Here is a 14,855-nt window from a genome sequence, read left to right as displayed (position 1 = left end):
CTCAGGAGGTATCCTGAAGATGAAGTGGAAGACTTTATTCATGGATTTGATGTATGAGAGAGGTCAACAAGGGTGCCAGGGCACTCTCAGCCTAAGCGATGGAAGAAATGACTTGCTTCTTAGAAGGAGAAGCAGGAAAATTTATAATGTCCCACAGGCCGTGTCAATTAACTGTTTCAAGAAGGATATGTGTCAAAATCATATTAATCCGAGGAAGATTTGTTCTTTGCACAGACTAACTAGGCGGCATCTCTCTAGCAAACTAGACTGGTGGTCTCTGCAGATGAATTGGTTTGTGGTGGTTGGATATGCTTGTCTTCCGGTATTTAGGAAAGAAACTGGCCCTAGTGTCGCTAGCAGAATGGAACCGACCTGGCAGTTCCCTGCCCACATTTGTGGAACCAAAGCACCACGTCTTCTCCCCACTTCAGGCAACAGAAGCAGGAGCTGTTGGAAACCACACCTTGATCCTACTGCAGTCAGATTCAGGAAGGGACGAGCCTTGGTGACTCTTAGGCTGGGAGGGCTGGAGCACTGCAGGCAGAATAAGGGGCAGACGTAGGTCTGGTTGGCCTACGCAAGTTGTTGGCTCTGGATTGTCACTTGAAACTTCAGTCAAAATAACTTAATTCTCCTTTAAAATTTACTTTCTATGTAGCATAAAGATGGGGGAGGCAGAATCTGGACTGTGGGGAGGACGTGTGAACACTCAGAGGGGAGCACCCATCAGGACTGAGGTACCCAGCCTGACAAAAATGCCATCTCCGTCGCCAAGCCTCTACCTCAGGAGGAAGGGAGCCAGACACTGTCACGGCTGTGTTCACCGGGAGGCACACACACTATACTTCCCAGAGCAGGGATGGATAAACTCATGTAACACAGCTCCAAGTGGCCAGTGAGGAGGGGAACACAGGTTCATGTCTGACTTCATGTTAATAAACTACCACTCCCACCACCTTTATATTTTTCAAGTAAAAACATTGAAATTACTTCAAAAATTTAAATGTTAATAAAAGGGAAAAAATATCCCACAATAAACAATAATCCTTTGGGTTGAATATTTTATGAAAAAATTACAAGCTGGGTGTGGTGCTGCATGCTTGTAATCCCAGCACTCTGGGAGGCTGAGGCAGGATGGTGAGTTCAAGGCCAATCTGCCCATTTGAGCTACATGGTGAGATCCTGTCTCCAAACAAGATAAAAAGGGCAGAAGATGTTGCTCAGTAAGGGCCTGAGTTCAATCCCTAGTATCGCAAAACAAAACAAAACAAAACCAAAGTCACTAAATTGTTCTTATGCTTCTGTTTTCCACAAGAATTACTGCTGGACAGAACTCCAGGCCAGTTGTCGGGAGTCATAGGGGAAACTGTGGGAGGAGGCTGGGAAGACAAGGCGGGCTGCAGGCAGTAAAGCTGGCACGGGAGGGGACTGCGGACACCCTTAGGAGGCCTGGAGGCTTGCTCCTCCCCTCTGTGTGGTAAAAAGGAGCCAAAGCATGAAGCTGGGCCTAAACCTACTGTACTGGCGCTGGTTCAAGAGCAGAGCGCCCGGCTACGGAGGCGCTGGCTCTTCCCCAGGTCCGGCTCCTCCGTCGGCTGTCACCTCCAGAGGGACAACAGTGGCGCACTAGCGCCCCAGGCCGGAGCTCCGCCACCGCCGTGCGTGCCCAGCCTGCGGATGCGGGCGGCATCCACACAAACACACAGAGCAAACCCCACAGGCCCTGGGAGACAGCGGGATAAAGTGGGAGGCCAGGTGCGCCCCGGTGCAAGTGCGACCTGCCTCCGCGGCTCCACGCTTTCCCCCACTCCGTGAGTTTTCTGTGCAAAAACAAAGAAAAGGAAGGAAAGAAAAAGTAAGGAGCCCTGATCGCACTGCGCAGAGCTACAAACAGGCCTCGCCCGGTCCTCGGAATAACCCCACCCCGACCCCGCAGGGTCGCCTGCTCCTTCCACGGGCTTCCACTCCCAGGCCCCCTCCAAGGCCGAGAGAAGGCGCTCACTCGGCCGACCACTGCCGTCTCGCCTAACAGCGAAGGAGCGTGAGCCATTAGCACCGTTTCCCTAATCGAGGAAAAGGGCAGTCGACAGGTGAAAAAGGAAACACGCCAAGGTCCTACTCTCCTAGGGCGGCCTTCCATTGGCGCCTCTTTCTCCGCCGTGGAACCTGATTGGCTGAAGACTGAGAGCACGGGCTGAGCACGTTCTCCTGCGTCACTTGACGTTGGGCGGGCTGCGGCTTCGTAGCCAATAGGAGGGCCGGCGGGGGCGGGGCCAGTGGGTGCAGGTCTACCCAGTAGCGGGCCAGTTGGTAAACAGAGCCGAGCGCGTGCGGGGGGCCAGTAAGGTGGCGAGCGCGCGGAGGCCGCGCGAAGGTGACCGAGACTCCCAGCTACCCGCGGCCTGGTAAGCCTGCCACCCGCTGGCTTACTGTGTGCGCAGGCGCCGTTCGGCTGTGGCTGTAGCTCGCCTCCGCGCTCGCAGGGTCCCTCTGGAAGCCTTACATGACAGCACGGCTTTGCGCAGCGAGTTTCTCCCAGCTCCCCGCGGCCTGGTAAGCCTGCCACCCGCTGGCTTACTGTGTGCGCAGGCGCCGTTCGGCTGTGGCTGTAGCTCGCCTCCGCGCTCGCAGGGTCCCTCTGGAAGCCTTACATGACAGCACGGCTTTGCGCAGCGAGTTTCTCTTGCCGCGTGGGCCCGCCTGGGGAGGGGACAAGGGCCGGCAGCCCCGGCACCCGTGCCACTTGGTCGCCAGTGCAGCGTCCCTGCCTCGTGCTTTGGTGACAGTGGATCCCTTCGTTCCTAGATGGCTCTGCAGTGTGTGGCTGGGGGTTCGACTGCCTTGGGCTGCAGCCTTGTGTCGGACTGTGACTTCCTTGGCCCGAGCCAGCTGTTGGGTTTCACAGGTGGAACTATGGGGTGAACTTGGGAAGAGAATCCTTCTGGGTCCTTCCCTCCCGTCGCCTCTACTTGCTCCTTCCTCCTTTTCTAGACACTGGCGGTCTTGTGAGTGGTTTGGGCCAAATCCCCTGAACTGGAGCTTGTCGCCAGCACATTCTCAGTGCACAATCCTCTCTGCCGACCCAGGGAAGTCGTCCCACTGTAGGGCACAGGGAATGCTGCAGGGGCGGGTCTGGTGCTGGTACCCTCCGTGTGGGTGAGAGAGTCCCCGTACTAAAGGGTGAGAGACTTGTGTGCATTTGGGCTTGCAGCCCATTGGAAAATTTGTCCACACTCATTTGGGCCTTAGGTCTGCATGACAAAACTCATGCCAAGCTTAACACCGTGCCAAAGGCTTTGAACATGCGTAGACGCTAGCCCACCAGTTGTCGTGCCGAGGATGGATGGGTCATCTTGGTGGGGCGGCTGTTGGGAGACTTTCTTTTGGAGGAAGGCACAAGAGACAGAGGAGGTGGAGGCTGGTGGTTCACAGAAGCAGCAGCCTTAAGATTTAAGCAACAGTTTTAGGTGTTAATGTTTGAGTAGTGCATACGAAGTAGAACTGTTACAGTTTTTGGCCTGATAGCAGGGGACTCAAAAGAAAAGTGAACTAGGCTGTCTGAGCACTTCCCCCAGAGCCAGTGCAAGCGAAAGACAAGGTTTCACAACCTCCAGACTATTGACGTTTTGGGTCCGTAATTCTCCGTTGTGGGGGGCGGGGCTGTCCTATGCACTGTAGGATATGGAATCCTCCACTTGGCAGATACTCTGACCCACCAGTTATGGTCATCAGAATTGTCTCCAGACATTGCTAAATGTCCCTTTGAGTGCAGAATTGCCCGTGCTTTAGAACACCAGGTAAGACTTTAAAAAGGATCATTTCATGCTGCCAGGGTCCTCTCTGAGATCTGCAGGTTTGAGGAGACGCCAGTGTGTTGTGTGCATTGGTAGAAGCCATGTAGAAAGGGCTTTAAAGGAGACCCTACCTGCGAACCGGGTAGCAGAGGTGAGACCTGTCAAGAGAGAGTTAGGAGTAGGGACCCATCAGCATTTACTGTGCTTACCAGATGTGGGGCAGTGATAGGCTGGGCCAGGAGTGCTGAGGAAGGGGAGACCGGTAGTTTCCATCCCTGGGGATATTGCAAGACGGTGGGGGTGTGCACTTGAAATAACTTCATGAACCAGTTTTTTAATAGTGAGTGAACAAATAAAAGCAACTTGATACTCAGTTATCCACACGTGACTTCCAAGGTGGTGCTTTACTGATCCTCATGTTTTGCTCAGACATTTCTGTCTTGTGATGTAGGAGAGGTCAGAACTGTGTCTGCGGGAAGTTAATGGCTGTGTTTCAAATGGACATAGGATATATATGAGTAGAGCATGGGAACAGATATAATTTGTAGAGTTCTTTTACACTTGATTAAAGCTTAGTGTCAAAGACAGCGAGCCATTTCTTTTTGTTAACAGAAATATGCGTTTCGCTCTGTTTTGTCTTCAGTGTAACCCAGAATTTATACCCTGAACTTTTAGGTCCCCAACTGATGGGCACGGAGAAAAACTGGAAAACTGTGCTTATTGTACGCGGAAAAACGTCCCAAACCCCAACTGTGATTTTCTGTTTCTTACTTTTAATTGATCCTTTGGGTATGTATCGGAATTTTCCGTAACACTCTTTGGTCAACTAGGAGCTTTTGGGTCCCCTTTGTTGCTGACAGAAAAGGATCAGGAATGGAGGTCATTTCTCTTTTTCTCAAAGAGAAGTTTAGAGAAGTCTATTATTGGGAAGCTCAGAACTTGGCAGGATAATTTTCCATCAAGAGCCATGGACACTGAGTCATTATCTTTGTCAGTTGAAACAAGAGCTGTGTGCAAAATTAGACAGCACATTTAGATAGAGCATTTTCTTGAGTTGACAACTGGAAATAGTCCTAGCATTCCTGTTAAACAATGGTCAAGAACTGGGGAGGGCCAGTGGAAAGCAGAGAGGAGGGAGTGGGGAGCTCAGGTGTCCTATTTCTTCTGGAATTGCACATGCGGGAAGGGTGGGGGCCAAGGGGGCAGCTTGTGAGAAGTGAGGGTGTCTTGAGTCCCAGGTGAATGGGGACAGAGCGGGAGGCTGACTTGGGGCACAGACTCATGTATGTATAGGGAGACAGGGCTGAGATTTCTAGTTGGAGAAAGCTGGATGATGGTGGCATTAAAGGAAAGAGGGTATGGGGGAAGGAGGAGCTGGTTTGGGGAGAAGAGGTGATGTTAGTGTTAGACATGAGTATTAGACATGAGACATTAATATTTTTTCCATTCTTTTAAAATCAGATAATTTCCATGTCAATTTATCCTTTTTAGTGTGCAGTTCTGCAGAGTTGGACAGATGCATATAGTCACGTAACCACTACTACCACCAAGGTGCAGAACAGTTGCATCACCCCTCAGTGTTCCTTATGTGTCCTGTAGTTGCCTGCGGGCCTTTCATGCGGCCTTGTGCTACAGGTGTGTGTCACTTGGTTCTTGAAATGGTTTAAGTGGGTGAGAGGACCTGCCTGGCCTGGGAATGGGGAGGCAGCGGCTGGAGCAGCCCAGGAGACAGTGCACTTCGCAGGGAGGCCAGAGGGCTGGGTGTGCCTGGATGCAGGTAGGAGTAGTGGGGCTGGTGAAGCAAGATGTGAGGCAAGCTAGGGAAGAGGGAGAGCTCTGGGAGGGGTAGGGCTAGCGGGAAACCTTGTGGAGGGTGGCGGAGGAGTTAGGCTGAGGACTCCCACTGGCTTGAGCTCTCAGATGTCACACAGGGTGGCTCAGGGAACAGGAGAGACTAGTGCACCATTTTTAGGAGTCATTGACCATGAAGGAGAAGCAGAGTCAATAGGAGGTTCTATTTGGTGCCAGAGAGCTGGAAGTGCATTTGTGGATGTGAGGGGGAACGGCCTTTGTGGAAAGATAGATAAAAGCAGAGAAAAAGTAGGAGAGACAGTTCCTCTTGGGCAGGGTTAGGGTGAGGGGCTGGAGAGGGTCTGAGGTATGGGGCCACACATCTGAGTGCTCACCTCTGATTGGTTCTATTTTGGGGGTAAGTAAAGAGAAGGCTACAGAGGGAGTGTGGTGAGCGACAGGGTAAGGGGATGGTGATTGAAGAGAAAGCCTGGCCAGGATTCTGTCTTTAGTGCCCTCTGGGTCCTACTCCAGCCATCCTTGGGAATTGGTTGTTTCCTGCAGGTGTGTGTGTGTGTGTGTGTGTGTGTGTGTGTACATGTGTGTGTAGAATGGTGACAAGGACATGTTTCCCCACTTCCTACCTCTGCATCACCCACTTGATTTTCCTAGAGACATGTTTCTTGAGTGAGGCTGTAGGATTTCCATCTTTCTACTTTTGTGAAGACAGTGTCCTGCTACCTACCTACCTGCCTTCCTTCCTTCCTTTTTTTCACCTCTGATTGGTTCTATTTTGGGGGTAAGTAAAGAGAAGGCTACAGAGGGAGTGTGGTGAGCGACAGGGTAAGGGGATGGTGATTGAAGAGAAAGCCTGGCCAGGATTCTGTCTTTAGTGCCCTCTGGGTCCTACTCCAGCCATCCTTGGGAATTGGTTGTTTCCTGCAGGTGTGTGTGTGTGTGTGTGTGTGTGTGTGTGTACATGTGTGTGTAGAATGGTGACAAGGACATGTTTCCCCACTTCCTACCTCTGCATCACCCACTTGATTTTCCTAGAGACATGTTTCTTGAGTGAGGCTGTAGGATTTCCATCTTTCTACTTTTGTGAAGACAGTGTCCTGCTACCTACCTACCTGCCTTCCTTCCTTCCTTTTTTTATGGCACTGGGTATTGAACCCAGGGCCTTTCCACTGATCTACATCCCCCACCTTTTTTTTTTCACTTTTTTATTTTGAGACAAGCTCCCACTAAGTTGCTCAGGATGGGTTAGAACTTGTGATCCTCCTGCCTCAGCCTCCAAGGGTGCTGGATTAAAGGTATATGCTACCATGTCTGGGTTTCCCCTTCTCCTTTCCTGTCTAGAAGGAGCTGTACCTAATTTGAGCATAGTTCTTTCTAGACCCCATTACATTTCAGTTTTCAGAAATAGCTCTCTGTGTCTCCTTGTCACCTTTTGTGTGTCAGGGGCAAATCCTGCAGTCCTAACCTCTGGCAGTAAGAGATGGCTAGGTCAGCTGCCTCATCTTACACACGAGGACCTGGCACCCACAGGCCTGAGGGAAGAGCTGGTATACTGGAGGTCAGAGATCCCTGGGGACCAAGCTGGGCCTGGAATCCGGCCCTCACTGGTGGTCTCCCCTTCCAGCCCTCACTGTGGTATCCAGGAATTAGAAACCTGGTAGCAGCTCTGCTGTCTGCTGGGCTGGATGAGGGGACCCTGGGGACTTTTCCCCAGGAAAAGAGATGTTACGTGAGTGCCTAGAACTAGGGTCACCTCCAGGGTGTGTCCTCTGCCTCAAGCGTACTCTGTTTGGCATTGACCCTGGCTCAGAGGAAGGTGAAGGCAGGAATGGATTGCTTGCTAAGCTACATGTGGTTACTGTTTGACAGGTGCTTAAATAAACATTTGAAATCTTTCTGAGATTGAAAAAACCTTGAGGGCTCTGGCTCTCTAAGGTGTTTACAGCCAGTGTTCGGCCTAGCAAAGGGCAGGCACTGCACTGCAGCCAGGAAGGCTGTGTCCTGTGCACCCCTGCCTGGCTTGGCTCCTAGAAAACTGCTTTTTAAACAGGGGGCGCCATTGATGCCATGTCTGTTGCTGTGCATGCTGAGGGGTTCAGGGTGGGGGACAGAAAGGACGTTTCCCTCTGCTTGGCTCCCTGGTTGTGAGGAGTCTTAGTGAGTGTTCATGTCCTGCTTATTTCTAAGGAGCCAGCATACTGGACCGCCTCTGTCTGCCAAGTAATTCCTCACGCCCCAGCCCTGAATAAATCTCACAGGGTCTCCAAGAGAGGGAGGCACTGTCCTCCCCAGCACTGCCAGCCTCCCTGACTCAGCTGGGAGAGCGGTGGTATAAAGTGATTATCAGGCTGATCTCATCCGCGTTCCCTTTGATCTCATGTCTGCACCTCATTCCTGGGTGTTGTGTAATTGCAGTGATATTAGTTGTATCAGCTAACGGCTTTTTAGTACCTGCTTGGAGCCCTACACGCTGTAATGGGAAAGATCTAAGCCACTCCTCAGAAACAGATGAAACCGAGGCTTAAACGCATGTGTACGTGATTCGACTTAGGTCACACGTGCGAGTCAGTGGCAGTCAGGATTCAAACCCAGGTCACCGACTCAGAGGTGTTCACTTGTTAGAAGTGACACTTCCTGAATAAAAGGTTTCTCAGTGATTATACAGGAAACTTTATCGAGATGTATCGAGATGTTAGAAAAGAAAATTTTTATCAGGACCCATGCTTGGCTGGATGGCATTTAAAAGCCTTGTCTGTGATTAGTGTTGTGTTTGCCAAGCAGAGGGCGGAGAGGCCACACCTGTGTCTGCCTCAGGGCCGGAGCCCTGGCTCCTGCAGGTTTCTGCACAGCTGTTCAGTAGTTCTCACCATCCTGGGGTGCTACTGCTTTTTCCCATAAAATAAAAACAGCTCGGGGGCTGGTTACACTTACTGGGGACAGAGTCTGAGTGCTTACTTCCAAGCTCTTGTGTGTTAGCACAGGAGTGTATGTGACTATCTGGAGGCAGCTGTGAGGGGGCCGGAGCATGGCCTCCTCAGCCTGGAAGACCCCTGGAGGCCCACAAGCCCCTTTCCTGACGGGCGGCACTCCACAGGAAGGCTGACTGCAGATCTTGTGGGGTACACAGTGAACAGCTGTGAGAGGGGTTGGGGGGGCTGCATGCAGGACTTAAGAGTGCAGGACTCTGTGCCTGCCTGTCTGCGTGTAGGTCTCCGGTGCGACCCCATATTTCATGCGTGTACCTGTGTCCAGTGCTTGCCTAGCAGGGGGCTTTAGTAGGGATTTCCTGAAAGTACAGAAATGAAGGAATGCTAAGGTAGTAGGACAGGCTTATATGAGCTCTAGCTCTGGACTGAACGGGTCTTTTCCCTTTGGGGGAGGAAGGGAAATTCAGGTAGTAGCAGTTAAGGCTGGGAGCCCCAGAAAAAACAGGAGGAAGGAGAGATGTGCAGGACACCTCTCCCACTCCCCAGGGCTGACCTCTTCGGGGGCAGAACTTAGGGGCCACCTTGCCCTGGATAATCCAATAAAAGGTGGTTAGGAAAAGGTGTTTTCCACCCGGAGCTGGGGGGTGGTCTTGGTGGTGGGCACCTCTGTCATGGAGTAAGCTCATTTCTTACAGTCAGGAGCTGAGCCTGAAATGAGCCCTTATTGGGCTGCTCTGGTACAACTCTGCTGACCCTAACTGGTTTCCTGAGACAATTGTGGTATGGTCTACTCTACTGCCTGGGAATTAGGGGGGGCAAACTTTGTAAAGGGCCAGATTGTAAATATTTTGGGCTTTCTTCATATAGGTCTCTTACATCTACCCAGCTTTGCTGCTGTAGCTAAAAACAAAACAAAACAAATCTCTCATCAGCAGCCATAAACAGATATGTAAGTTAATAAGTTGTAGGCAAAACAAAAATGAGTGTGCATTGCTGTGGTCCAGTAAAATTTTTTATTACAATGATCGGCAGTAGGCCCAGATATGGCCCCGGGATCCTGTTTTGCCCACCCCTCCCCTAAAGGACATTAGTCGTATTACATGACTTGATTTCTGGGTCATTGCATTCATTACGGTGCATAATTCTCACTAGGGTCGTGGCTTTTTTGAGGGGAGGTGGTGTAAGCACCTGTTAAGTACTTGTATCTTTTAATGCTTGGCCAGTATTAGGGAAGGGCTGTGCCAAGTGATTTTTCTGAGCAGTCTTCTGAGAAGAGCAGTTGAGCCTCATTCCCAACTTAGATGACCATGTTCATCTGCCTGGCAGCCTGTTGCCGGGAGATGTCTCCCAGAGGACAGTGGCTAACCAAGGGCGTGAGGAGGCATTATTTATAGCATTCTGACCTGTCCCCTAACCCTTTGCCCACTCCACCTGAACAACAACTAGAGGGATCTGGAATAGTCTTTTATAATTACAGTTTGTGAGTTTGCTTCTTTTTTACAATTAAGATTATAGTTGTTATTGTTATTATTATTTTAGGTTTTTTGAAATAGGGTCTCGCTATGTAGTTTGGGTTGGTCTGGAGCTCACTGTGTAGCCCAGGCTACACAAACTCGCAGCAGTCCTCCTGCCTCAGCCTCCCAAGTGCTGGGATTACAGGTGTGTGCTAACACACCTTGTGCAAGATTTTTATACAATTTAATATTGTAACATTTGAGCATGTTCTCTATAGTAAACAAAGGAAACAAAGAATTTCCAAATAATGTATCATCCTACCATTCAGAGAAAACCATGTGCTTTCATTTTGCAGCTTCCTTTTTAAAAAATAAGTACCCTTTCTTCTGTCAGTAATTACTTTTCCCAGTGTCATTTAAATGGCTCCACATTCCATACTTTGCCACTATTTACCTAAGATCCCTTAGACAAGGGAGTGACGTACATTTTTGTAGCTGAATTATCACACATCCATTTTTCAGGAAATGCAGTTCATTTTGGGCACAATTCTTAGACTATGAGACATGATGGAGTTGGGAGGAGAAGGGAAACATAGACTTCTGGTTTGGGGCCTGAGAGACCTGTGGTCTGATTACCTTGTGACACCTGTGCTCTCCGGGCCTGGCTGGGGCTGGCTGACGGGAAGGACAGAAGCCATTTTTCTCTTGTTCTCTCCACCTGGTTCTTTTTCCTAGTGTCAGCTGCCTTTGAAGATTAAGAGCTTTTTCTGCTCTGAGGCTGGCCCTCATTAGGTGGAAGCCTGGAGTTGCTGAGGTATTTGGGTGATGGCCTCTGGTTTGTGGTTTTAAAGGCCTGGGCAAAAGGACAAATCATCAGAAATTCATGGATTTTAGTTCAGAAGTTTGTCTTTTCCCCAACACATTTATTCTTTGGGGTCCTTGGAGAAAACATTCAACTGATGTTTTTTGTTTTTTGTTTCTCAGTAAAAGAAAAAAGGAAAAATCTGAGAGATTTAAGGGAACTTTTTCCTTGCCTACACAAGGTAGAAATTGAGATGTTTGTGCCCCGACTTAAAGATGCTTGGCTGGGAAGGGGCAGAGGCCACTTGCTAGCCCCTCATGGTGTCTCCAGTTAAATAGTGTGCTGGTGAAGCGTAGGACTGCAGAGGAAGCCCCTTGGGTGCCAGGCATAGCTTGGCATGGCTGGGATAATCAGTGGAAGGAATGTGGCAAGTCTAAGGCTGGTGAGGCAGGAGCTCTGGAGGGCTTTTTCTGTGTTTTAGGAATCTCAGAGAAGTCACAAACCCTGAGGGGAGCGGCTTGCCAGGATTTTCCTGTTAGATTTCCCTTGCCTTAAGATGGCTGCCACATAGAATAGCAGCCTCCATATTAAAATATGGCTTCTCCCAGCAGAGGACAGGCTTCTTCCCATGTGCCTCTTCTTCTCCCACCAAGAAAGTAACCTAATACTTGCTATCTCCCAACAGCGAGTGATGTCACAGGTTCCTCCAATCTCTTAGTACTAACTCAGCTCCACCCGGTTTAGGCTGACCCCACCCCGCTCCTATAAAAGAATCTGCCTGTGCTGCCATGATGCTTCTCTCTCCTTTGTTCAGAGACAGCCTGGCAGATCCTCCCCATAATATAATAAAGGCTTGTTGTAGTCCTGGTCTGGTCCTGGTTTTTTAGCTCTTTTACCTAACATTTCCTTTTAAAGAAATTAACCTGGCCAGCAGTGTGAGGATGGGCAGAGGGGTGGTGCTGTAGGAAGCAGTTGTTGGATAGCCTAAGTGGGAACATCCGCTTGGGGAGGATGGGTGAGGAGGGTTGGGAAGCTGTGGGCGGTCCCTCTGGATGGGGATCCCAGGACCGTGGGAGGGGACTGGCAAGGTCTGCTTTAGATATGCCAAGCTGAGGTGTCTACGAGGTGCAGCCTGCTGCAGAGGAGGCTCCTCCAGCCCTGCAGGACAGCTTGCTGCTGGGTTCTATACGGGCCATCCCAAGGCTTTGTGGTAGCTGAGGCTAGGAAGGCACTGGAGGGTGGGCCCAATCTTCGAAGGTGCAGAGGCCATTGCTTTGCTCTGAAGGAAGCTAGTCTGTGGTGCTCTGTAGATAAACTGCTTAGTAAATTTGCACGTGCGCTTGTGCGCGTGCATGTGTGTCTGTGTGTCTGTTTTGCAGAGGATTGAATTCTGGGTCTCATGCGTGCTGGGCAAGTGCTCTACCACTGAGCCACTGCCCCAGCCACAGCTTGATAAATTCTTATTAACACGCCTTTCAGGGGAGAGGGGAGGAGTGACAGACAGTATGTGCTGACTGTGAAGGGGCCCTGGATGGGAGGGTATGTGGGAAACCTTCCTGCGCAAATAAAATTCCCTTTCCAGTGTGGGTAGACAACTATGTGATGCTTTTTGCCTGTTAGAACTGCCCATTTTACTTACTTTGAAAAAGAACATAGCTCACTTTCTTGCTGACACAGTTACTGTATCTGGCCAGGTGAGCATGCCATGGGGGTGTTTTTGAGTTCTGGTGACTAGATTTGAAGGACTCTGTGCCCCAGATAACTTCCAGCAGGAGCCTCCTTTCAGCATGACTGAGGTGGCCTCTGCCGGCTCTTCAGGAAGGCCAGAGAGCACAAGTTGGCAGGGGGATGTCCTGGTGGCGTTTGACTCCTGTGCCTGCCATGGCACTTCGTGCTTGTTTCTCAGTCTCTGTCCTTGGAGGTGGGAGCTGCATTTATTCCACTTCTTTCTTTCTCTAGGGAATATTTTAATTTATTTTCTTGATAGCAGTTTAACATGTTAAGGCCAGAAGGGAAGTGAGGTAAATCATCAGAGTCCTCCTGAGGAGAGGGACAAAAGAGGCTAAGTTACACAGCTGGTGGTGGCCCAGGTTGAGCTGGCTGGGCTCTGAGGACAGTCTTTCCCCCTTGGGCAGGTGCTGCCTCTGAACCTGGCTGTCAGCTCCAGTTGGCATTGGATGTCTCCCTGGTGCCTTCCCATAATAGATGTGCCTGCATGCCACTGTGCCGTGAGCGTCCTGGCCAGGCACGTTGACCCTGGGCCTGCAGGGCTAAACCCAGAGTAGCAAGAGGAGGTGTTAGTGAAGGACGGAGTGGCTTTTTCTTTTCATCCAGTGCCTAGCTAGTGGGGACAGCCAAAAGTGAGTATCCTCCAACCACCCCAGTGGCTTCCTAAGTTGTGGTCCCTGGCACTTGGGTCCCCCTCCTCAGACGACGGAGGGATAGCCCCATTGCTGGACTACTCCTGGATGAGGCCCCCAAACCTGTTCGCGGACCAGCAGATGCAGTGGGCTGGGGGATATTCTCAGTGAGGACTGTGAGACTTGTGGATGAAATCGTAGCCCTGACAGCATCCTTCGGTACTGAATGTGTTTGGGGAATTTTGAAATTATTTAAAGTCACGTTGGAAACAGTCCCCCGTGTACCTGGTTATTGGGACATTCCTGGAGGGGATGATTGAATTCTGGGTCATGTTGAGATTGTGATGGATTACAAGTGAAGTTTTGGTAATGTTTTGAAAAGCAGGTGAGGAAAGTTGTGGGAAGATAGTTCTTCTGGTGGTCACCCCCTCTCTCCTCTCTGCTCCTTTGCAGGCAGAGACTCCCTTGCAGAAAACTCCTGGAGTTGATAAGGGAGTGAGCGGTTGGTTGGTTCATTCTGTGCTCTGAGGGAGGTTTGGCCCAGCCCTGCACATAGGTAAACATATTTGCCAAAGGGAGTGGGTATGAGCCGGCTGCAGTGGTTTTGAAATCCACATGTTAATCTGCTTACAAATTACAGCTGTGTTTTTTAGCAACATCTATTGATTTGAGCAAAACAGGTTTTGCCTAACAAGACTCAGGAACATACAAGGACGTGCTTCCCACTCTGTACTCCTGAATTTATGATAACGAGTAGACTGAGCCCCACAGACCAAAAGTCTAGGACACTTGGGAAGCGAGTGTGTCATGGGAGCTCAAATGGGCCTGGTGCCAGCCCCTTCCTCCCCAATACACCGGGGGCTTCTGGTCCCTCCTGGGGTCTCCTGCTGTCTCTTCCCTCCTGTGCAGCTCTCTTTAGCCTCCAGGGTGTAACAGGGCTCATCTTAGCTGGCTCGGGGTCCCACGTCTAGAGTGAGACTCCTCACAATTTGGGAATTCACTGGGCAGTGGGAGGAGCCTGGTTCAGCAAGAAGGATCGCGTAATTAGTTACTCTTAAGGAGTCTTTTTAAAAAGATGATTTATTTAAATTTGGCAAGTAGGGTATGTGAATTTAAAGGTTAGGAAAATACAGTTAGAACAACACTGAAAGAGACAGTTATTATTCATAGTTTTCCATATACAGGAATTTAATTTTTTTGGTTAATTTGGTATATTTCTTCTTATGAATAAATTGAGATTTTTTAAAAAAGCATCAATAAAGTAGGTCTGATTTTAGCCTGCTATGAAGTTGTGTTCAGTGTCAACAAGCTAGTGACCACAAGAGTTAGGACAGAATTCAGGGTCTGGAATGGCTTTGTAAAAGTTGAGCTCCTATCAGCACAGTAGGCCAGTTGGGCTAATTGGCCAAGAAATCAGTTATCTGCTTTCTCTAATGAGACTTTAACATGTGGTTACTTGGATGAAAAATTTGGGTAGACGTGTTTTACGCCTGAAAACAAAGTCTGGATTAAACAGATCTAGGGAGGGTGTTCTGAGGAAGCTTGGACGTCAGGTAGTGGGTGAGATGGGATTTGGAATTGTCGGGGCTGTGGCCCTTGGGAGACCCCTGCCCTGCTCATTGGGACTGACCTAACAGTGAGTCAGAGGAAGGCCTGTTTTGGGAACCTCTGGGGCATGGGTATGGTGGACCGACCTGCGGCTACCTGCA

General features: G+C 50.0%; 1 protein-coding gene across 1 annotated transcript in view; it reads left to right on the top strand.

Moving 5' to 3' along the window:
• Positions 1-2,289: 2,289 nt before the first annotated feature.
• Coq8a (coenzyme Q8A) overlaps positions 2,290-14,855 on the top strand; it is a 36,312-nt gene continuing 23,746 nt past the window's right edge. Inside the window, exon 1 of the mRNA XM_033762074.1 lies at positions 2,290-2,405. The gene's annotated coding sequence lies outside the window, so the exon portion shown is untranslated. The remainder of the gene's footprint in view (positions 2,406-14,855) is intronic.

The sequence above is a fragment of the Fukomys damarensis genome, unplaced genomic scaffold (assembly GCF_012274545.1).
Source record: "Fukomys damarensis isolate Sample0158 unplaced genomic scaffold, DMR_v1.0_HiC HiC_scaffold_11, whole genome shotgun sequence".
Classification (NCBI taxonomy): Eukaryota; Metazoa; Chordata; class Mammalia; order Rodentia; family Bathyergidae; genus Fukomys; species Fukomys damarensis.
Note: the sequence above shows the minus strand (reverse complement) of the source record. Positions and strands in the feature narration are given on the sequence as shown.